The 22,159-nt window shown below is 51.7% G+C and overlaps 1 protein-coding gene and 1 long non-coding RNA gene across 2 annotated transcripts in view; both read left to right on the top strand.

Moving 5' to 3' along the window:
• The window catches only part of PTPRN2 (protein tyrosine phosphatase receptor type N2), a 748,038-nt gene that overhangs the window by 451,959 nt on the left and 273,920 nt on the right, over window positions 1-22,159 (top strand). The gene's annotated exons all lie outside the window — the stretch shown is intronic.
• Window positions 4,360-5,442, top strand: LOC121022985 (uncharacterized). The gene is made up of 2 exons (XR_005787207.1): window positions 4,360-4,769; window positions 4,869-5,442. It is a non-coding gene; the product is annotated as an uncharacterized LOC121022985 (long non-coding RNA).

The raw sequence follows: 22,159 nt of genomic DNA, 5'->3' as shown, positions 1-22,159 counted from the left end.
AAAAAGAAAGTGGTCAATAGACACAGACTCTGGAGTTTAAAACGACTATTACAAATATGCCCAAGAATTTAAAGGGAAAATACGATCGTACGATTGGGCACATGGGGAACCTGCGCAGAAAACTAGACTGTACAAAAGACCACATAGAGATCTGAGAAAAGAAAAGCCTCTGTAAAACGAAAAGTTCGCTGGATCGGCTTGACGGCAGAAGAAAGGGTCGGCTGATTCGAAGCCAGATCGATAGAAGCCATCCAACCTGAAGAACAGAGAAAAATATTGAAGAAATCAAGAGAGCCCCGGGGGCCTGAGGAGTGTTGAGCAGACAAACGCATGCATAACAGGAGTCCCGGGGAGCAGGGAAAGAAGGGTGATGCGTAGCGCCCCCCTCCACCGCCCTCCCCTCCGTGGAAGATGAAGCCCAGGGAGCCCCGAGCCATGTGAGCAAGAAGGAAGAGTCAAGGACATCCCAGCCAGGCTGCCGAGGTCTCAAAGCCAGAAACCCTTAAAAACCGCCCAGCGGGAGAGACACGAATGCTCAAAGAAGGTGAGGGGAGCCTGCAGCGAAGGCGGCCAGGGCGGGTGGTGCCCTGTTCGCCCAGGAGCTGTTGGCCGCGTGGGGCAGGAGGCTTCCGCCTGAGGGGCGGTGCACAGAGGAGCGGGAAACAGGAAGGAGCTCGGCTTCGCTTCCTTAAAAAGACGAAAACAAGAGGGAGACTTTGCTTCAGCGGAGGAAGAATCCCGTATGCCTGAGACTCCCAAATGTTTGCTCACGTACAAATGATGGCAGGACAGCACGTGCGTGAATCGGCTCCTGTTCAGACTCCCCCCGCCCTCTCCTCCCCTCTTACTCTGTTGCAGTAAGAACGTGAGTGTCTCATATTTGCCTTTGAAATCTTCTCACGTTTGATATTCCTCATATTAAGATCAAATAAATGTTCATAATATGTGGTTGAGACAAGGATCGTCAATAATACTGAAATGAGGGGGTAAAAGTGTGAGGCACATCAGGGTGGGTCTCACCTCAGGCATGTGTCAGCTGCAGTGGGAACACGACGACATTCGCAGCGACAGACCCGGCGGACGGCGGCTTTGTACGTGAGGCAAGTGCACGGCCCCTGCAGTGGGACGAGTCAGCCATGTGCCTCTTGATGTGACACACTGAGAGGGACACATACCACGCCTGTGCTGCTCTTGCCAAAGTGCAAAACTGCATCTGATACGAGGCAACCTTAGAAGAGCTCAAAGTGAGGGACACTCCCCGAAATACCTGATGGGCACTCTTTCAAACTTTCAATGTTATGAAAGACAAAGAAAGACTGGAAAATTAATTTTTAATTATGGGAGGACAGAGACGTGACAATGATCGAGGCTTTGGTTTTGTTATAAAAATGGTACTGGGAACGATTGGACAAATATGAATGAATTCTTTTGATTAGATATTAGTACCAAGTAAATGTCAATTTCCTGACCTCAGTAGCCATACAGTGATTATGTGAGAGAATGCCTTTGTGGGGATAACGTGTCTACAACTGCCTCTCAAATGATTCAGAATAATGAAATTAAAATATAAGCATAAATTACAGAGGGAATTTGGAGGAGAGCATAGTGAAAAAACAAGTTACATTTGGGGAATCTGGATGAAGGTGTGCATGGTCCCATATGGTATTCTTACAACTTTTCTGTAACTCTGATATACGTCAAAATAACATGTTTAAAAAAAATAAGGGGGGAGGGCCGTTTAAAATGGCAATAGACAACTACGGCCCACTGAAAGGTTTCCTGCCAGTGTTGGTGCGCTTGTATACAGTAGGAGCTCTGACACGTGCTATGCACAGCAGCCGTTCTCACTGGCACGTGGAGTTCATCAATAGTAAACTCTAGGGGCGCCTGGGTGGCGCAGTCGGTTAAGCTTCCGACTTCAGCCAGGTCAAGATCTCACGGTCCGTGAGTTCGAGCCCCGCGTCGGGCTCTGGGCTGATGTCTCAGAGCCTGGAGCCTGTTTCCGATTCTGTGTCTCCCTCTCTCTCTGTCCCTCCCCCCGCTCATGCTCTGTCTCTCTCTGTCCCAAAAATAAATAAACGTTGAAAAAAAAATTTTTTTTTTAAAAATAGTAAACTCTAGGCATTTGCGAAGTTGAGTTTACTAAAGCTTAAACTTTGAACGGTCTCACAACTTACTGTAAACAATCCCTAATCATATTTAAAAACAAAGAGTCTATAGAATTACCCCATAGGGGCGCCTAGGGGGCTCAGTCGGTTGAGCGTCCGACTTCGGCTCAGGTCACGATCTCACAGTCCGTGAGTTCGAGCCCCGCGTCGGGCCGCATAACGACGGTTCAGAGCCCGGAGCCCACTAAGGATTCTGTGTCTCCCCCTCTCTCTGCCCCTCCCCGCTCGTGCTCTGTCTCTCAAAAATAAAGAAACGTTTTTAAAAATGTAGAATTGTCCATCACAATAAATCAAAGAGGACTCGTATTTTTTGGTTCATTCACGAGCCCCGGAGAGGCCGCTGAGCCTGCAGGGCTCTGAGCATCGCTCAGGAATCCGTGCTCTGCGCCAATGCCACGCTTCCTGAAAATGGGGTTGTAGGCTAATGGCCCGACTCGTTGGAACTGCCCTTCCTGAAGTGCCTTCCCAGCATTCATTTGGAAACACACGGGCCATCCTGTGCACGAGCAGAGGGGGCTCCCTCACAGCGGTCCCGCTCCGGCCCCGGACCAGCGTGTCCTTTCAGTAGAGCGAGGACACGAGCGTGCCTGGGCCCGCCTTTCTCGTGCCAGGGCACTGGCCTTTGAGCCTCACTCCCTGGGGACCCCTCCCTCAGCCCAGGCCTCTGCTTTCTCTCAGAATTCCTGCCGGTAAGCGGCAGAGCCAGCTTTGAGCCGCGAAGCTCTGGAAAAGCCGCTGGCTGGTGCACGGACTGGCGGGCAGAGCCGGGGACCCAGGCTCAGACAGCTCGGAAGACGGCCACGTCCCCTGGCCGTGGCTGCCCTTCTGAGCACCGGTGCGGAGAAGCCCCGTCTGGCTGCGGCCCCCGCAGCCGCGGAAGGGGCTCTCGGGTCCTCTCCGCCACCCCCGGCCCCGTCAGGACATGTGCCGCCTGCCCCCTCGCGTGAGGGAAGGAAGGAGGCCTTCCGTGGGTCCGCACGCTCGCCTGTACCCTTGGCGGGGCTCCCGCCTCTTGCCGAAAGAAGCAGGAAGGCGATTCAGATTTTGGGGGCAACGAACGAGGACTTTTTAGATTCCCACAAAAAGATTCAGTTCATCCAAACAGTACTTGCTCTGTGAGTAGCCCCGCGTTTCCATCGACTTGTTGGCCTCCTCGGAGGCTGCCCCTGCCCGGGTGACATTTGTCTGCTCCTTGATCTGTCTGGCCCAGGGAAGCCCCTTCTAGAAGGGGTGGAGTTGGAAGGTATTACCAGCACCACATCAGGCAGCGGGAAGCAGGAGAAGTAAAGGAAGCAAACGCCCCCCCCCCCACCCCGCCCCGGCCCCATCCCGGCCCCGTTCGCACGGGGAGGCCGGCGGTACTCACAGCCCGTCCATCTGCAGAGTTCACCTACAGGAAACGGCTCGCGGACATTCGGGAAAGGACGCTGACCCACAAAGGTGGTAAAGAGCAGGGCGCTACACCCCGAACGCGGCAACGCAGGAGAGCCTGCCAGAGACACTGGCTGATGAGACGTTTGTGACCAAATAGTCACAGATGCGAGTGTGCTGTCATTGCGATCGCTTAACGCACCATGCGCTCGGAATAGTCCAGAGCTGTGGTCGAGGGAAACGTGGCAAGGAAGTGACACTGGGCTTGTTTGCGGGGAAGCCCAGAGCTTGTCCTGGGGTCTGTCCGGCGCCCTGGACTGCGTCCCCGCCCCCAGGGCCCCGGCTTTCTCTGCGGGGCATCCTGACTGGCCTGGGGGCAAACCAGGGATTGTGTTCGCGGTATGATTCACCTGCTTCTCCCCCCGCAGCTCACGGTGGGCACCGTCAGTTTCGTGTGTGTCCGGGGCACGTGGCTGGGTGGCATGTCTTGACCTCGGGCCTGGCCCCAGGTGGCTGCCTTCCTACTCAGAGATGTGCTGGGCAGGGTGTAGGGGGGGGGGAGTCCCCCTGAGACACCGGGTACTGGGGGAAGCTCTCTGAAGAAGCTTGCCTCTGGCACAAGTCGCTTCAACAAACAGGACGGTTTCTGCACGTGGGGAGTCGTCCCTGACCCGGGAGACCCACAGAGTCGGTGAGAGTGACGGGGAGGGCTCACCTCGAGGCTCACGGGGCAGGGAGGAGGTGGGAGGGGTGGAAGGCGTGCTAATCGGGGTGAGGCGGCCTGTGCTCTGAGGGCGCGTGTGGGTGAGACCATTCCATCCTGGGGCATGTGAACCCCACCCCAGCTGCTCGGGACCCCGGTGGTCCAAGGCGATCTGCGTGGCCTGGGCAGCCACGGGGTGGGCGTGACAGAGAGGGAGAGCGCTTCTGGGGAGGGGGCACAGACCTTCGTGTTTAGGTCTCCCAAATTCAGGGCACAGCTCTTGACCAGCTCCTTTTTCCTGGCTCACGGGGCATGACCCGTGGGTGAGTGAGTGACCCCCAGGAGGCGGGAAGTCATTCCCTGCAGGCAGCTGGAGGGGGGACTCCAGTGCAGACCCCGCCCTGGGGTATGAGTTCCCCACCAGCTCGTGACCTTGGGAGGCCTCGCTGCCCTCCTGGGTCGCTGTAGGACTCAGATGGGGAGATGCCCACGCCGCCCTGGCACAGCGTGTCCACCGTAAGCACCCGGTAAGTGTTGGCTGGGCTGGTGGCTCTTGCCCAAAGAGCTCACGCTCCAGTCCTCCAGTTCCCAAGTGAAGGTAACGGCTGCCCCCCATTCTTCACGAGGAGCCAGTCAGACGCACGTCCTGCACAGAAGACACGGGTGAACGCTCAGCCTCGTCACAACCCACAGACTCACAGCAGAAGGGAGCGCGAAATGTTAATTCAGCCCTGAGAAAAGCATCTGCGTTTCACAAGGGCCCACCTCGCGCCCCGTCTCCCACCCACCATGCTCGCCGCGCCACACAGCCGGCCTTTGCCCTCGGAGGTCGGTGTCACTGGGTTTTCTGTCTTTGGGACTCTGCTCCGGGAGCACTCTGGTGGTGGGACCCCTGCAGCCAGAGTCCCAGACACGATGGAGCAGCATTCAGCCACCCGCCAGCGGACGGGGCAGACGACCTCCAGGGGCAGGAGGCAGAGAGCATCCTGCCCAGGGCTGAGGGCTTAGCACTCACCCAGGGCTCCTTTATGTCAGCTGTGGGCGTTGAGTAGACGTGGCTCCCGATTATTGAGGGCGCGTGGACGCGGGAGACCTCCCCCAAGGCTGCTGCTCAGAGACCCCGTGGCCAGAGCCAGGCCCGCCCAGCCTCCACCGCCCGCTCCGTAATGGGATCGGGATTAAATTGGGAGACTTCTAAGATCCCTTCTTGCTGTCTCATTGTTTCCACTGAGCTGTCACTATCTCGCTTGAATTCAGAATTCGTGGCAATATACGTAAAGCTCTCATATGGCACCTGGCTTGTGCTCGATCAAAGGGGTTTCTCATCTCCAGCTTCCTGTGGCTGCCGTGGTGGGAAGCAGATGATAGGTAGACGGACAGTAAGTATACGGACAGGCAGATGATGGATCCGTATGTCTCGAGAGCTCAAGAAAGTGTGTGTACTGAAAGCCATGACAAAACCATGAGATGTTTCGTAGGCAAATACTGCTCTCATCTGTGGGAGAAGAGGTTTTTTTGTTTCGTTTTGTTTTGTTTTTGTAATTTCAGGAAATTTTATTCATATCACCAATATGTAAGACTAATTATTTACTTATTAAACAGAAGTTTGAATTCTAAAAATATTGAAAATAGGATGTTTGGGGGTTTTGCTGAACATTCTAGTTTTGGGTTTCACTAGGGTTACAGAGAATCAAGTAGAAAATCTTACAGATATGCATCAGGGAAGAGAGTAAGAATATTCTCTTGAACTATTTTCCTATTTACCTAGAGAATATATGTTTCCTTTTTATTTTATTTTATTTTATTTTTTTTTGACCATCAATCTCCAGTTTGCATTTATTGAGTACTGGTCCGTACCAGATACTGTGCCGAAAGCTTTTTGTTCATTAATTATTTTAAATTTTTTTATTATGAAATTTATTGTCAAATTGGTTTCCATACAACACCCAGTGCTCATCCCAATAGGTACCCTCCTCAATACCCATCACCCACCCACCCCTCCCTCCCACCCCCCATAAACCCTCAGTTTATGAAAGAAATTGAAGAAGATATAAAGAAATGGAAAAACATTCCCTGCTCATGGATTGGAAGAATAAATATTGTTAAAATGTCAATATTACCGAAAGCTATCTACACATTCAATGCAATCCCAATCAAAATTGCACCAGCATTCTTCTCGAAGCTAGAACAAGCAATCCTAAAATTTGTATGGAACCACAAAAGGCCCCGAATAGCCAAAGTAATTTTGAAGAAGAAGACCAAAGCAGGAGGCATCACAATCCCAGACTTTAGCCTCTACTACAAAGCTGTAATCATCAAGACAGCATGGTATTGGCACAAAAACAGACACATAGACCAATGGAATAGAATAGAAAACCCAGAACTAGACCCACAAAAGTATGGCCAACTCATCTTTGACAAAGCAGGAAAGAATATCCAATGGAAAAAAGACAGTCTCTTTAACAAATGGTGCTGGGAGAACTGGACAGCAACATGCAGAAGGATGAAACTAGACCACTTTTTTACACCATTCACAAAAATAAACTCAAAATGGCTAAAGGACCTGAATGTGAGACAGGAAACCATCAAAACCCTAGAGGAGAATGCAGGGAAAAACCTCTCTGACCTCAGCCATAGCAATCTCTTACTTGACACATCCCCAAAGGCAAGGGAATTAAAAGCAAAAATGAACTATTAGAACCTCATGAAGATAAAAAGCTTCTGCACAGCAAAGGAAACAATCAACAAAACTAAAAGGCAACCAACGGAATGGGAAAAGATATTTGCAAATGACATATCGGACAAAGGGCTAGTATCCAAAATCTATAAAGAGCTCACCAAACTCCATACCCGAAAACAAATAATCCAGTGAAGAAATGGGCAGAAGACATGAATAGACACTTCTCTAAAGAAGACATCCGGATGGCCAGCAGGCACATGAAAAGATGCTCAACGTCGCTCCTCATCAGGGAAATACAAAACAAAACCACACTCAGATACCACCTCACGCCAGTCAGAGTGGCCAAAATGAACAAAACAGGAGACTATAGATGCTGGAGAGGATGTGGAGAAACGGGAACCCTCTTGCACTGTTGGTGGGAATGAAAACTGGGTGCAGCCACTCTGGAAAACAGTGTGGAGCTTCCTCAAAAAATTAAAAATAGATCTATCCTATGACCCAGCAATAGCACTGCTAGGAATTTACCTGAGGGATACAGGAGTACTGATGCATAGGGGCACTTGTACCCCAATGTTTATAGCAGCACTTTGAGCAATAGCCAAATTACGGAAAGAGCCTAAATGTCCATCAACTGATGAATGGACAAAGAAATTATGGTTTAAATACACAATGGAATACTACTTGGCAATGAGAAAGAATGAAATATGGCCTTTTGTAGCAACGTGGATAGAACTGGAGAGTGTGATGCTAAGTGAAATAAGTCATACAGAGAAAGACAGATACCATATGTTTTCATTCTTAGGTGGATCCTGAGAAACTTAACAGAAGACCATGGGGGAGGGGAAGAAAAAAAGATGGTTAGAGAGGGAGGGAGCCAAAACATAAGAGACTCCTAAAAACTGAGAAGAGGTTTTAGAATTACGCACAACAAGAGAAACCTGGGGATGTTTTCTGGCGCAGAATGCTGCAAATGACTGCCCGCCTTTCTTCCAAGGTTTCCCTTTTCAAATGTCATTTCGTGCTTTTCCCGCTGTTCCAGGGTGTGACTGCTGGTGCCAGCTTCTCTCTGACACCTCACTGGCCCTGACCAGCAGCGCTGGCTTTGCCCGACTGTGCCAGAAATGCAGGATCCCAGCCACAGCCCCTAGGTCACCGTCTTGCGCCTCCACAAGATCCCAGGCGATCCCTGTGCACGTGACAGCTCCAGGCACCTCCTGGCTTCCGCTGGCCTCCCCCACCCCCACCCAGGCAGGGCCGGCCTCCGGCCGCGGGGAGTCAGAGAGTTAGCCGCTGGACAGAGTGGAGCCAAGCTGGCCTGGGCGTGCAGGGACCCTCTCTGCCACTTGGGGCCCAGCAGAGGCAGCCGCGCGGACTCGGGACTCTTCAAGATTCTGGAAGAAGGAGACACTTAATGCACTTCGACCGCTGCCTTGGCCTTTCCCGGCGTCAGCTGCTGTTTCCGTCAGCTACAGACAGTGAGGACTGCAAACGTGAACCATGCAAACTCGGGCGAGCTGGGCAGCGAGCATATGGGGGCGAGTGCCTGTTTGGCAGGGCGGGCCTTGGCCGGCCGGTGCAGGGGGTGCTTGTGCAGGCCTCACCAGAGCAAGCCAGGGCGCCTTCTCCATAACCGTGTGAACTCTGTACTTCCATCCTCTTTCTGAGCTCGGAAAGCCTCGTGCCACGAGCGGACAGCCACCTGTGGCTGCTCTGTGTCCAGCTCTGACACCGGACCGACCCTGGGGCCCCCGAGGCCATCCCGGGACGGGGGTTCAGACAACGTCCAGGAGGAGGCGCTGCCTCTGCCAGACCCTACTGGCCTCGTCAGCCGCGACCGCGATCGAAACCCAGGATTGTTGCTGACGATGCTTCAGCTGAGAATTCCTCCTTATACGTGCACAGTGCGTGGGTTCCAGCGGGAGCCACCCTGAGAAGGCCCAGGGACCGCCCCCCCCCCCCACGTCCCTGCCCTCCCCTGTCCTGGAGCTGGGCTTCTGCGTGAGGCCCGACTGCCCCCACCCCGGGCATGGGAAATGCACTACTGTGGGCCCCCCGACGCCCCTCCCCTTCCAGTCCAGCCTTTAGGATGGGCTTTCCAGACCCCTCCATTCCTGGTGTTCCTCTCCTGCCACCTGCCATCGTGGGCCAGGGGGCCCTTAACAAGCTGCCGTCGAATTGAAAACCATGTCCAGGTAGTTTTCTTGAAGAGATTTCACATTATCCTTTGAAAACCCTCCATTGGTTTGTTTGGAACCCCAGCTCTACCTGTCAGAGTCGTTTCGCAGAACCGACCTCTCCGTGTCCCTGGCTTCTTATCTGTTGGGTGAGGGGATGGGGTGTGAGACCCTGAGGAGCTTGATGATCATTGACTTTGCCCGTTGAACTCACGCAGGATCTTCAGAGGTTGGTTTTGGGCCCCCGTTTGGACCAACGGGCTCGTGCGGATACGGATGACGTTCTCTGCATCTTTTCCAGGCCAAGTGTGCTTGACGGCCCCCCTCCCCCACCTCTCGTGAAGAATGAGCCGGGCTCCGCCTGGCGTGTCCTGTGGCTCAGGCAGCGTTAGCCCCAGGTCTGGATGGTCCCTGAAGAGCCAGGGCCATCTTGTCCTGCCCCAGACGCACCAGCCCGGTCTTATCTGGGTCGCAGGCAACAGCAGTGATGAGGCCCTGAGGCTGCTCCCACCCGACCTGCACGGACTCCTGGTGACTCACCTGATTTTCCGAGTTTGGGTTGGAAAACGTCCCCGGGGTGGGTGTAACACTGTGCACCTTACAGCGTTAGGATAAACATGAAAAACCCAGAGCGATGTTTTCTTTATAGACCCGTATGAAAACACAGTTTAGGCTAAACTTTACATTAAACCCTGGTTGCAAAGAAGCGTGTTCACCTGAGCAAGCAGTCTCTGGGGTCTTTATCGAAATGACGTTAAGGAGAAGGAGGAATTGGTTACCTGCGGCGATAGGCATCCACGGGGATGGCGGGTCCCAGAGCCGGCTTGATACCCGTGCCATCATTTGTATCGTATATTTTCACTCTGCTCTGAAGCAGAGCAAATAGGTTTTTGTGAGCCAGTGACCTTATGGATTAGCTGTGTTATTTGTGACTTAGTGAAGCAGTCAGTTGAAATATTGAAAATGTTTTCCCAACTCAGTCTGATTTCAGTGTGCCGCAGAAGGACGCGACGTCCCCTTCCTAATGAATAGTGAGGACCGCTTGCCTCACGCCGTTGGGAAGGGAGGGGACCTAACCTTACACAGTGCGGCTTCTGCCACGCCCAGAGAGAAAGCTCACGTTGACAAAGCGGTCAAAGCAAATCACACTTGCTAGCTTGTCTTCAGCTGGGAGAACGTTCATCTTGCTTAGCTCGGTACTTAGCAGTGGATACGGTCTCCCGGGGGATCCCGGTGCCGCAGAGTCAGGACCCGCCGCCGGCCTCGAGCCAGCCTCTGGTACCGCGGCCCGTGGGCAGATGTCCCCTTCCTCCCTTGCCGCGTGTTGGGGTGCGGTGCAGGGCCCCGTGGCGCAGCAGAGGGGAGGCAGCCGGGGCTACGCCCTCCTGCAGGGCCCCTCTCCTCCTCTGCCCTGTCTCCTGGATTTTGGAAATCAAAGAGCCCTGGGACGCCTGGGTGGCTCGGTTGGTCGGGCGTCTGACTCTTGGTCTCAGCTCAGGTCACGGTCTCCGAATTCAAGGGGTCGAGCCCCGTGTCTGGCTCTGTGCTGGGCATGGAGTCTGCTTAAGACTCTCTCTCTCCCTCCCTCTCTCCCTCTGCCTCTCCCCCACTTGCTGTCTCTCTGCCTCTCAAAATAAATAAACTTAAACAATTTTTTTTAATCCCATAATGCGATGATAGACACAGAGCGCCAGTCAGTTGGGTTGGACAGTGGTAACTGCTGCTTAGACCCCTGCTGACCAGTAATAATCTGCGGCAATAATCTTTGTGCAGTTGGCTGCCCTTTACCTGAAGTTCCCAGGGTCATCTGTACTGCAAATAACAACAACAGCCTCCTGACCTTTGGTTTTCCAATGGGCTTTATTTTTAGAGCAGCTTTATGTTTACAGAAAAGCCGTGTAGAAAGTAGAGAGGGCTCCCACGTCACTCCCACCTGCCACAGGTGCCCCGTTATGGACACGTTACGTCGGTGTGGGACGTCGGTTGCGCCTGATGAGCCAATATTGACACATCACCGTCGACTCAAGTCCGTGGTGTACGTTCGGGGTCCTTCCTGTGCTGTGCGTTCTGTGGGTTTCTCTAGATGCACAAGGGCGTGCGTCTCCCTTCATGGTTTCACGGCTCTAGAAATCCTCAGTGCTCCACCTGTCATCCCTCCCCCGTAACCTCCGGTAACCCCGGTCTTTGTACTGACTCCAGGGTTGTGCCTTTTCCAGAACGTCATGGAGTTGGAATCGCACAGCGCGCTGTCTTTTCAGGTCGGCTTCTTGCACTTTGTAATACGCGTTTAAGGTGCTTCCGTGTCTGTCCATGACTTGACAGCTCATTTCTTTTCCGCACCAATAATGCTCCGCTGTCCGGACGGACCACAGCGTGCTCCCCCGTCGTCCACTGAAGGGCATCGTGGTTGCCTCCGAGTTTTGGCTATTATGAATAAAGCTGCTGGAAACATCCATGCGCAGGTGTTGGCATGGCTGTAACTTCTCACCTCCTCTGGGGAAATGCTGGACCGTGTGCTGCAAGAGTGTTTACTTCTGTGAGAAGCCTCCAAACTTGGGCTCCAAGCCTCCAAACTGAGCACCACTTTGCGCTCCCAGCAGCAGTGCGCGAGAGCTCCTGTCACTCCACATCGTCACCAGCTCTTGCTGTCGTCAGGGCTCTGGATTTTGGCCGCTCTGATCGGCGTGTGATAGTGCCGGGGGGCCCGTAGCTGGTGGACTGACTCGGGAATGTGCAGATCCTGACCTGCTGCACGAGGGCACGGCCACCCCCACGAGGAGGCAGGTGGCTCCCTCAGCATCCTGGCTCCCACTTTGGGAAGTGAAACCCGCAGGTCGCTTTGATCGAAGACGTGGTTTCACTACACCCACACAGACCCATCGTTTCTTGCAGATCTCAGAACGGGGCTGCAGGGAGCGAGGGATGGCGTCCCCGTCCCGGGTCACCAGTGACCAGAGATGGAGAGCAGGCTGGCGAGCCTTTTACCCACAAGGTTGTGGGTGTGGGGGACACTTGCTCTTTGAGGCTCAGCTCTAAGTGGCTATTTGGAAAAGGCCCCCAGGAAAAGCAGAGCAGGAACTCAGTCTTTATCTAAGTGCCCCGCTCGGGGCGTGGGCAGGTGGCCATGCTGTGAGAGGCCCGGACAGCAGCTCAGAAGAGCGAAAGTTGTTCTTCCCGTCACAGTAATCGTGTGTTTCCCCAACGCTGCGGGGTGTGGGGCGTCCTGTCACGTGCTCTCTGCCATCTGTGTGCCTTCATAGGTGAGGCATCTGTCCCGGTCGTAAGCCCTCTTTTTTTTCGTGGGTTGTTTGTTTTCTTGCTGTTGACTTCTAAGAGTTTTTATACGTGTTGTGTGATTTGCTTACATTCTGTGTACACACAAGTCCTTTGTCAGATGTGTCCTCCGCAGACATTTTCTCCCGGCTTCTAGTTTGTCTTTTTATTCTCTTAATCATGTCTTTTGCAGAGGAGAAGTTTTTAATTTTAGCAAAGTTCCCCTTGTCAATTTTTTCCTCGTATGGATCATGCTTTTGGTGTTGTATCTAACGTCACCCCCAGCCCGGCTCATCTAGATTTTCTCCAGTCCTCTCCCCTAGGAGTTTCATACTTTTGCATTTCACACTTGGGTTTCAACGTGGAAGGTGTGAGGTCTGTGCCAGCTCTGTTCCCTGCATGGGGACGCCAAGTGTCTCCAGTGCTGCCTGCTGAGAAGACTGTCCCTCCCCCACTGACTTGTCTTTGCCCATCCACCCAAGACCAGCTGCTGGCCTACAGGTTTGGCCAACTCAGCTTCCGGCTTCGTAAGGTGTGGCAGGAAGGGTATTTCTCCCAAGAGGCTTTAGAGGCTCTGAACATTTCGGATCCTGGACATTCCAAGGGAAGAGGAACTTGGCAGGGCCCCAAACTGCCCTCAGTCCACAGTGGGCATGCCCCTGGTGTTGACCCTGTGTGCCCTGTGGCTTCCTCACTCAACCACAGGCATGTGAGGTGCCCACACACGGTCACTGACCCCTCAAATTTCCCGATGAACTTTGCTCCATCACGTTTGGGCTCATCCGTTTCCTCAAGGAGATTTGACAATGTTTTCTGTTTCTTCATAGTTGTCTATTCAGATTCTTTCTTCAGTCTTTGCCAGTTCAGTAATTTATATTTTCTTTGCTGATAGTTCAATTCCTTAAGAGTTCCAAATATTTATACATAAGTAGTAGTATTACCTCGTAACTCTAAAATTTCCACTGTACCTTTGCTTATATTTTCTGTTTCATTATTAATTTTTGGTAGTCCTAGGGTTGGAGGTGTCTTATTTTTCTGTTTTAGACTTCTGGTAAGAATTTATGTATTTTTTGCCTAAACTCCTGCTTTTGGATTTATTCATCAGTCCTGGTTTTCTTTTATAGTTTATTAATTATAATTTTATTTCTTATTCATGTTCCTTCCTCAAGTTCTGGCTCCATAATGTGAACACCTAGTTTTTGTTTTCTTTGTTTCTTAAGTGGCAATGAAAACATCACTGGCCCACACCCACCACGATGAAATCTTTGATTACCTCACATGGTTTAGATTTACAGTGTTTGTATCATTATTTGCTCAGTATTATGAAATCATAGTTTTGATTTCTTCTTTAAGCTAAGAATTGGTGAAAAATGTATTTTTAAATACCCAACTGATTGGACAGTTTTGTTTTATGTGGTTACTAGTTTTTAATTTATTAGATTATTTATGTAAATTTTACTATTTGGAAATCACGAAGACCTCCTTTACCTAATACCTGACCTAATACCTGATCGGCTATATTTTTGTTTCTATGCCATAGAATTTGACCAGCCACTACTGAGTTGTCTTCTGTATGTCCCCCATGTGGGTTGGGGAGAGCGTCAAGGCTGGTCTGCCATTTATTAGTTGTGCGACTTTAGGAAGGGAACTTATTTCCTGCAGCGAGCTCAGTGTTCCTCCCTAGTGCAAGGGGACAAGTGAAAGGCCTTATCTTGTGGGGCACATAGTATAAGGTGGAGAAAGTGCTGGGCACAGTCCCCAGAGCATGGGAAGCAGGTGTCTGTTGGGTCTTCTGTCTGTCAAGCCATGGGAGGCACATCAATTCTCCTTTACCAAGTGCAGTGTTTTTGTTTGATTTCTTGGCACATACACCGTACCTTCATTTTGGATTTTTAAAACATTAACATACAATTACTCTATTTCACTTAAAAATAACTTTTTATGTAATTGTATATTGTCTTGATGTGAATACTATGGCCCTTCCTTCATTTCTGTTTATATTTACCTTATTTTTTTCCCTACCCTTTGAGTTTTTAATATTTCTAATCTGGTTTGCTTTAGGTGTCTTTCTTGTAGATAACACTTTTGGCCTAAGTGGGAGAATTTGTCCCGGGAGTAAAATTTAACCTATTTACATTTATTGTTGTTACCGTATGTGTTTTTAATTCATTACCTTCTTTCGTGCTCTCCACTTTCTGTGCCTCCTTTCTATTTCTTTCGTGTGGATCACGTTTTGTTTTATATTGTTCTCAAGTGACCTGGAACGTGCACTCACTGTTGTAAGTGCTTCAGAAGTTTCAAGCATAGCTTAGATCTGCATATTCTAACTATCAACTTCAGGAGAAAACAAATTCTCTCGTCTTAGTTGGGCACCTACAGATCCCTGCCTCCTCTCACTTGGTAATGTGGAGGCTGAGTTTAACCTCATGTTTGCTGTGATCAAAGGGTGTCTTTACCAAAGTCTGTGCTAATATGTGGGCAGGGACAGGTATAACAAAACTCAGAACCTAAAACCGCTACAGTGCGACTGGAAAGAAGGCTCTTTGGGGGGCAGGCTCCAGGCCTTATGGCTGAAAATTGTCAGAAAATGTGTTGATAAGGAGATATGGCTGTTTGTCCAGAGGACTTTTAATAATAATAATAATAATAATAATAATAATAATAATAAAACCTTCATCAGATTTCACTGAAATTTGCATTGAGAAAGCCAATTACGGAGAGAAATTGGTGGAAAATCTTATTATGGGCACCTACCTCTAGCTTTACCTGCTCACTCTAATGTTGAGAGAGAAATGGGAAGGAGGGGAATTTCCATCTTTCCAGAGCGCCGTGGTCCCTCCCTCCCTGTCACTTATATTGAACATAGCAGTTCGCCAGGACCCACGCACCGAAAATTGCTGAAGATAAACATTGTATTTTAAATTACTGCAGGCAACCAGGCAGACTGGAAAAAATCATTTGAACAAATTGAAAACTGAAATGTTGATATCAGATATTAAATTAATGTAAGTGAGATTGAAACAATATCTAATTAAAATAATTTGAAAAATGACTTGGAAATTGAAGCTGACATTAGCTTTTACCAGCCTGTCATTATTATTACCACACAGCCAAGCTGCATTTTCACGGAAGCCCTGCCCGCTCTCCAGAGACTTCACAGGAGACCGGCAGATAAAAGTCTCATTTATTTACTCGGTTATGGCTGGAAAACAAGGGCTAGAGACCCTTTCTTGGGGCCCTGAGGCATTTGACAAATCGACCTTTCAGTTTGCAAGGAGAGAATGCACTCCAGACCCGCTGTTCCAGCGAGGCTGGACCATGCCCTGTGCCTTCACCTTATGCAGGGCGTGAGAGAGAGACCAGTGGCTTCGGAAGGGCAGAGAATGTCAAGTGCAAGCTTGCCCGCTCGGGGGCCACTGGCCAGCGGGTCCGGGAGGGACGTCAGAAGTGCGCCCCCAGGGGCTACGCGGTGGGTCAGGGAGCCCTGCACTTGGTGAGTGCAAATGTGGCGGCATTAACGCTCCTCCTTTCGTGCCTCTCAAACACCTGCTTCCAGAACCGTCCTCCCATCTCTGTTTCATGAATAAAAGATACTTAAAGGGGAGGTCTGTCACAGTGAGACACGCGCCCCCTCATGATCCGTGGGAGAGTGAGGCAGGAGGCGGCCTCTAGCCCACGTCCTTGAGCCACGCTGAGAATGTGGCAGCGCCACGTTCAGAGGAGATAAGTCTGCCCGTCTGATAAGTGGGAGCTTCGGGGTGTGGGGTGTCCGCATGCGAGGTGCTCTGCAGAGAGGGCGCGATTGTTTTTGCTATTCCACCGTCCCAGCAAGAGTTCCTGCACAAATTGCATACAAACATTGAGTAATCTGACAATTTCATACACATCTGTTTATAGTTATGTTTCATATGATATACAATTGCCAGGTTATTTAACATGTTACACACTTTACGTTTAGTTTCCCAGGGTTCTGGTCAAAGTAGAGTAGGTTGGTTACTGCTCCGTGAGCAGAGGGGTTGAGGATGGGGTGGGGGCTTCGCAGAGAACTGCTGGGGGTCCCTCTTCCCACCGGTGCACTGGAGGAGCAGACACAGGACTGACCCTTCCTTTCCTTCAGAAAAGAGCCCAAGATGCCGAGTGCAAAGATACAGATACCTTAGTAATCACATCAGGCATCTGGCGATACTGAAATTCTTAGAGACCGTCGCCCAAGTGAAAGTCACATAGGACCACCTCAGAATAGCGGGGACTGCGTGGCAACCCCAGCTGCCCTCCATCTGACCTGGACATGCGTGGGGGGGAGGGCATGTGCCCCTCAGGGCGCTGACCACAGGCAGCCCGCACCGCAGCGTGCCTTCCACAGGCAAACCCCTGCGTGGTCTGGGAAATCTCAAGCGAGGAATCTCTTTTAAAGTGATCGCGAGTTGGCAGGGCCTCCGGATTCCCAGAGAGGGAAGTGAGAAGGATCCCCATAGTTAAGATCCCAGGAAGTAGGGGTCCACGATAAAGTAGGGGTCAGGACGTGCCAGGGAGTGAGATACCGCGAGCAAAGTGACCCGAAAGAATGAACAAAATTAAGCTCCAGACAGCGTGAGCAGTAGACCCAGAACATAAACTCCCGCACGTCAGTCTGCGAAAGAAACACCAGAGGGAGATAAAATGAGTCTCACAAATAGCCAAGAAGCGTTTCTCAAACAATAGAATTTTTTAAAACGAAAGACAGAAATTCTGAACTCAGGAGGTGAGTTTAGTAACAGGTTATATGTAATTGAGGAGGGAACCAGAACCCACAGACAGAACTGAGAAATTATCGAGAACGTAGCCGAGAGAGAGAACTCAATGGAAAACACAGAAAGACAAACGCACGTTTACCGGGAATTCCCAGAGGGGACAGTGGGCGGAGCCCGTATTTGACAGTGGGATGGGTAAGGACCTCCCGCTGGAAGATGCTGGTCCTCAGACTCAAGAAGTCTGTCGGAGCGGGAAGCATTCGGCCCCAGACTCGTACGGTGAGGCCACGGAACAGCCATCAGTGTGTGACCGGGGACAGGGGAGTAAGGTCTCCGTTTTTGGGGGGGAAACAGTTGTCAGCCTGCAGTCGCAGTGGCAGAGGCCGTCTCAACAAGGACAGGTTAAAAAAGAAAGAAAGAAAAGAGGAAGGGAAAGAAGAAGCGTTGAATAAAGACACCGTCAACAAAATGAAAATTTGCCACCAACAGATCTTCATTTAAGTTAATTCTACAAGATTTACTCCAGACAAAAGAGAGTGATCCCATAAGGAAGACCTGAGATACAGAGAACAACCAGCAAAGAAAACAGTAAAGAAGGGAGTACATGTAAACAAGATAAACTGTAAAATCATAGTGTCCCGTGAGGCTGAAGACCAGACACAGTATTTTCACGGAGCAAACACAAAACGACAGTATTTTCACGGAGATGAGCATGATTGAGTGAAAGTGTTCCAAGGTCTCTGTAATTTTAGGGGAAAAGCCCAGAGCTTTATTAATTAATGAGAATTTGTGCATGTGGATTTTAAAGTCTCTGGGAACCATGAAGAGTTAGAAATTGACTATGTAACTTTCAGGCATAAAGACAACACAGGTTGTGGGTGGAACCAGAGGGTATTATGCTGAGCGAAGTAAGTCAGAGAAAGACAAATATCCTATGACTTCACTATCATATGACTTCACAAATATCATATGACTTCACTTTGGGCTTTAAGATCCAAAACAGATGAACATAAGGGAAGGGAAGCAAAAATAATATGAAAAGAGGGAGGGAGACAAACCCTAAGAGACTCTTAAATACAGAGAGCACACAGGGGTGCTGGCGGGGTGTTGGGTGGGGGGATGGGCTAAATGGGCGACGGGCACTAAGGAGGGCACGTGTTGAGATGAGCACTGGGTGTTGTTGCATGTAAGTGATGAATCACTAAATTCTATTCCTGAAATTACACTATATGTTATTACATATAGTAATAATGTATTACACTATATGTTAATTGACTTGGATGTAAATTTTAAAAAAAGACAACATAGGATGCTAGAAATAACTTCAAATATATCAGAAATCACAATAACGTAAGTTCCAATTAAAACCAGAGATTCATAGACTGGAAAACAAATAAATAAGTTTGTGAAAGGCACAGGGATGGGGGCTCCTCCTGCCATCACTCTTCTTGTCCCGGAACGGGCGAGTCTCCATTCCCTGCGTCCAGTGCCTCCAGAGACCAGAGCAGACAGAGGACCCATTTCCTTGCAGGACAAAGCTGATGAGACCTCCATTTCCAGGCCGGGGAAAGAACAGAGAGCGCCCACCCCCCCCTTCTGTTTTCCCTCTTAGAATTAGGCTTTAAATGGCTTCTCTGGTAGTAAATAATTGTCGGGAAAGCAGTCACGTTCCGGGGTCATTTTAATTCTTCCTGACAGCTAACAAAATTAAATGTCCAAATATCGTGGCGACATGCGACTTTCAGCAGTTGCTTTTTGACTTGAGATGACTCACATCAAAACATTTCCTTGTGTTCGCGTTGTTATGGCACATTACCGAGACGTGCCCTGCCGCCGGTGGCTCACCAAGGCCAGCACGAGAGCCTGCTGCCCACGGCTGTCCAGGAGGCTCTCTTCCTGCGCCAACTATCAGTTCCGTGTGGCCGCGAGGGAGACGGGAGACCCGATGCTCCAGCAGGTGCATGAGAACGCATGTGCTTTCAGACGCAGTCTTGAACCGGCGCTCAGGGAGCAGCAGGTCCCGTCAGAAGAGCGTCGTGACAACAAGGCATCCTCAGGCGTCTCTTTGGGCCACACTTTGGTTTGAAAACTAGCATGGGGAGGGTGAGATCGTCCACCGGCAGCAGCCACAGTAGCAGTGATAAGTGCTCGTGGTCACGGTGCCCCCTCCCGCTGGGGGCTGAACTCATTTCCTCGTTCCATGAAGCGAAAGTCGCCACTGATGCCCTCCCGTGTGCCTGGCACTGTCCTGGGCTCCGGGGCAATCCTACCACGTGGACCGAATCCTGCTGGGTTTGTTGGGTTTGCACCCTAGTTGGGGGGGGGGGTGCAGAAAGCAGAGACAGGTGGGCAGTCCGGGCAATGGTGCCGTTTTCTACTGGGCAGCAATAAACTGACACGTGAGGGAGGGGAGCCCTGTGGATACTGGGCCCCGGGAACAGACAGCATGTGCAAAGGCCCTGAAGCAGGAGCGTACCTCCGGGGGGTGTTCAAAGAGGGAAGGAGCCACAGACGACTAGGGTCAGCTGGCGAAAGCCTTACACCTGTGGCAGGGACCCCGTGCAGATGGGACCCCCCAGGAGGGCTCTGCAGGGAGGAATTTTGGAATGACCTGCATCCTCACAGGACCGTGAGTCTGCCGTGCTGGCCGTCAGCCCGCCTCTAACGCTGGAGGGGCCCGCGGCGTAGTGCGAACAGCAACCCCACGCCAGTTTCTAAGATTTAAGGGTCTACATCACGTTAACAAGCTGTTAAAAAAAATTGATCATGAGGGGCGCCTGAGTGGCTCAGTAGGTTAAGACTTCATCACTTGATTTCGGCTCAGGTCATGAGCTCATGGGTTCGAGCCCCACGTCAGGCTCTGTGCTGACACTGTGGAGCCCAAGTGGGATTCTCTCTTTCCGTCTCTCTCAGCTGCTCCCCTGCCTGTGAGTGCCCTCTCTCTCTCTCTCTCTCTCTCTCTCTCTCTCTCTGTCTCACTCAAGATAAGTAAATAAACATTAAAAAACGTTGGGGGCACCTGGATGGCTCAGTCGGTTAGGCCTGTGACTTCAGCTCAGGTCATGATCTCGCGGTCCGGGAGTTCGAGCCCCGCGTCAGGCTCTGGGCTGCTGGCTCGGAGCCTGGAGCCTGTTTCCGATTCTGTGTCTCCCTCTCTCTCTGCCCCTCCCCCGTTCATGCTCTGACTCTCTCTGTCCCAAAAATAAATCAACGTCGAAAAAGAAAATTTAAAAAGAATACTCAAAATGGTCTATTACGGTTAGAAGACAAAATATAATAATAGATAACAAAGCTTTAAATCAAGTGTTCAAATGAAGATGAATTTTTAATTCTGTGTTTTGCAAATTTGATCCGCTTGTAGTCATTGTTATAAAAACAAAGCCTGTGGGTTTCTGGCTTCCGTGGGCACCTGGTCGCCGGTGGAAAGAGGCAGCACGTGGTTCCTGCGTGCTCGTCTAGACTGGCTGACACAGGGGGTCGGGAACAGGGCTCGCTCGGCATCGCGGCGTGTGCAACTGCTGAGGTCCAGCGCTCATCCACGCAAAGTCCAGAACCACAAACGCGGTACAGGAGCGTGTGGATGCTCCGCGTGGCGGGGAGATGAAGCTTCTCAGGCAGGAATCTTGCTTTCTGGCTTGGAGAGGGTTGACAAGCCACTCTGTGTCTGGGCAGCAGTGACGTGTCACCTTCAGAGGACAGAGGCCGCGGGCGCGGGCTGCGAGCCGGGCCCCCTGGGTCAGGGGTCCCACGTGTGTCTCTGTCCCTCGTGGGGGGTTTGCAGGGCACATGGCCGCCCCGGCCCCGGGGCCGTCTGCGGGGCAGGGGAGAGACAGGGCCGGCCCAGGACTCTGGGCCCGTGCCACAGGGGGACCCACGGGTGAGGGGTGCAGTGCCACCAGCCCAGCGCCTCCCCCGCCCCAGGGCATCTTGTTTGCAAAGGACCAAGACCCCCTTCTCGAGGACGGGGCTTGCCGCAGAGCGGATGGGAGAGGCCAGCACGTTCTCTAGGCGCGATGGGCCCAGCCTCCAGCCAACCGCTCAGATCAGAGCAGCACAAAACTCTGAAGGAGCAATGGCCAGATGGTAAGCCCAAAGAATTCTTTGTAGTACCAGCATCGGGACACCGCCTGCTGGCAGGGCCCCGTGACGCCCACAGGAAGTGGGCAGCCGTGGGGCCTGGGCTTGGCGTCCACCGTTGGCGCCCCTTCCACACCCCGCAGGCCTTGCACCTGTGTCTGCACCCCCCTCCACTGTCCATGGTTGGGACGTCTGCCCCCCATCACCCCAAGGCCCCCTGGCCCTTTGCTCCCACAGTGACCATGACGAGCTTGCACGTGGCTGCTCCTTCCCTAGGTGACAGCGGCCCCCTCACCACCTGTCAGTTTTCTTGGGCTCCAGGCGCTCCGGTGATCCCACTTTGTCACAAAGCCACAGCTCTGTCTGCGTGAGCGTCTAGGTCTCTGCAGGGTTGGGTGGGTGCCTGTCCGCCCGCAAGAGGGTCCCAGCATCAGGAGCCCGAGACGCAGGCCAAGGGGATGAGCGGCTCCCCACCCCTCCCCCCGCCGGCCCCTCCCCGTGGTCTGACGTGGTCCCCAGCCCGTCCGGCGTGGCCATCAGTCCCATGTACCTTCAGGGGGGCCACAAGGCATTAGAGCACATTAAAGGCTCTGAGGAGGCTAACGGGTGTGTTTACGTGTGTTCGGCTTTATTTAGCTCTGCGTTTCCCACACTTGTGTGAACAGAGACCCCATTTTGCCCGATACCTGTTACCATCCAGGAGAACACAGTTTGGGGCAGCTGTGACTCCCCAGACCGGCGTTCAGCCGATACCCTGAGGTGGGAGAGGAGCCATGTCCACCGGCCTCATCCTCCGACTCTGGCCTCCTAGGAAAGGCTTGTGTGGAAAAAGAATGAACTGAAATTAAGCAGGAACATTTCCTTTTTGTTGTTGTTTAAATTCCGGTAATGATCCCCTGCCCTGAGAAGACTGGGCTGCAATGTTGGTTCTAGGATGGGGTCTGGGGGTGCTCAGCTGGTGCCCTCGCCCCAGGGCGGGGTCT

This window comes from Herpailurus yagouaroundi, unplaced genomic scaffold (assembly GCF_014898765.1).
Source record: "Herpailurus yagouaroundi ecotype Mexico unplaced genomic scaffold, PumYag 483, whole genome shotgun sequence".
Classification (NCBI taxonomy): domain Eukaryota; kingdom Metazoa; phylum Chordata; class Mammalia; order Carnivora; family Felidae; genus Herpailurus; species Herpailurus yagouaroundi.
Note: the sequence above shows the minus strand (reverse complement) of the source record. Positions and strands in the feature narration are given on the sequence as shown.